The sequence below is a fragment of the Solanum stenotomum genome, unplaced genomic scaffold (assembly GCF_019186545.1).
Source record: "Solanum stenotomum isolate F172 unplaced genomic scaffold, ASM1918654v1 scaffold33261, whole genome shotgun sequence".
In the NCBI taxonomy this organism is placed as follows: Eukaryota; Viridiplantae; Streptophyta; class Magnoliopsida; order Solanales; family Solanaceae; genus Solanum; species Solanum stenotomum.
Window position 1 is genome coordinate 2512 of NW_026032368.1, and position 2514 is coordinate 5025.

Sequence of the window (2514 nt, forward strand, 5' to 3'; positions counted from 1 at the left end):
CCCCCCGAACTTATTTTATAAATAATTTTTTACCCCTTTTCGGCCTACGTGGCACTATCAATGAAAAAATGTCAACACGCGCAGGGCCCAGAAAATAGTGTCACGTAGGCCAAAAAGGTGTAAAAAATTATTTATAAAATAAGTTCGGTGGGTAATAGGACCTTTGTATAGTATAAGTGTGTCTCTGAGATTTCGGGCATAGGTTGAGGGGATCCTTATGCATTTTCTCGACTATTTTCTCTTTTTCTATATATCAATAAGTCTTCACATTCACTTACAATATATCTTTTACTAGCATTTTTCTATTGAGTATTTACAAAAATATAATTTCAATAAGAAAAATGTATGCATAAATATGAACTAAAACAGAACCAAAAAACTATGGAATAATAAATTTGATTTAAGTTATTTTTTTTGTTGAAAAATGCAAGTAATTGAGAAGATACTGCTTTTTTAATAGTTAATTTGATATTATTAAAAATGTTGAATAACAAAATTACTTTTAATATTCAGTCCTAAGGCTTTTTTCAGTTATTTTGACCCAAAAAAGATACTTATTAATATTTTTATTAAATACCAACTGTTTAATTATGTATTTAGAGAGTTGGATATTTATTAAGAGTAAAAAGAATAAGAAAATGAAATAAAAGAGGGGTGAGTGGAAAAGGGTGGTAAAAACAAGTAAGAGTATGGGTCACTATCCAAGTGTCAAACAAAGAATCACACAATTATTGTTGGTATCATTGTAAAAAAATCATTTTGAACCACAAATTTAAAAAATTCAAATTAGATAATATATGTAGACAATAAAATTCGCGTCGAGATACTAATAATCAAGAACAGAAAATTATGCAACAATCGAATTTATTGCTTTAAAGTGCGAGTGTTACAATTTCTACAATTCCTCTAAATTCGTCTTTTCAAATATAAATTCAAGGCTCTTGAGCTTGATCTTAAATTTGTCTTGAACTTGATCTTGGATTCAATGGCTTTAAAGTTTGCTCTTGAATCTTCGATGAACTTGAACTTGAACATTATCTTGATCTTGACTTTTACTTGAATTCAAGGGCTTCGAGCTCGATCTTAAATCTTGTAGTCTTGATCTTGATTTGTGGATTTGATGAACTTGATATGGACTTGAACTGGATGATCTTGATCTTGGATTCAAGGGCTTTGGAGCTTGTTCTTGAATCTTCAATGAACTTGAACTTGAACTTTATCTTGATCGAATTCAAGGGCTTCAAACTTGACCTTGAATCCGGTGGTCTTGATCTTGATCGTTCTTGAACTTGAACTTGAACGCTTGAATTCTTGAACTTCTAGCTTGTAGAGAAATCTGCGGCTTTTGATCCATAAGCTTTCTCTAGCTTTTTGTTATAATTCTTCGTCCCTTTTCTGAATTATGAGGACCCCTATTTATAGTTTTAGAATGGAAGAGTAGTGATAGGAATAGAATTCTCTTTGGCCAATCAAATTTAAGTGACATGACATATGGACTTTATGGAGCAGACTTTAATCAAATCCATATTAATCGAATTGAAATAATTAACTCAATTACTTTATTTGGACTAATATATTCATGAATTTAATATAATCCGAATCATTTTATAAATTTATATTTAATAAATTTTAAATGATTACAACATACATTGAAACTAATGACTACTTCAGTCTTTACAATGGCAAAAGACAAATTTTCTCTTAAACTTGTCCCGAAAAATTAGTTACACGCTTTAATTATTACGACGACCTATTACACACCTTCACTATTTAAAAGTGAGTTTAATATCACCATGAGATGTGTAACACAACTCTCAAAGTATTGAATTTTTTACCAAAATAAGCCATTATTAAAACCAATTCACCAAAATAGTACATTTTTCTGAAATTTTACGAAAATAGTATAAATGTGGTTCACAGTAACGTTTTAGACTTTACTTTTTTCAAAAAACTTAACGGGAAAAAGGACCCAAGGGTAACAACATTCGATACTAACACGTTACTAGGAATAACGTTTTAAACATAATACGTAACTGAGAATAATGTTTTAACCCGCGTGTAATACAACCCATTCTTTCATTTCAATCGAAGAAAACCACTGTCACTCCCTGAGGCTACCCCTTTGACGTAACACGGGACCTAGGATCACGAGTGACCCCAAGCTAACCATGTGTCTGGCATATCATAAGTATACTGAATAACTAAGTAAAACATGAACTATGCGGAAGCTAAAAGTAGTGGGTATCTGAAAGTGGGGAATACCCAACTAGTCTGAATGTATAAAACATACTAAGAGTTTAATAACAACTGAAAGATGAACTTAACAATTCAAATTGATTCTATTACTATGCCTGAAAAACCTTTAACTGAGTTGAGTTGGTGGGACATGCCCCCAGCTAACTCTAACAAAACTAAAAACTGAATAAAAAGACTAAAGTGAAAAACATGTCTATTGTCCTTGAAGTATGAGGACTCACCACTGAAGCTGCTGAAAAGCGGATCGAGAATCGATCT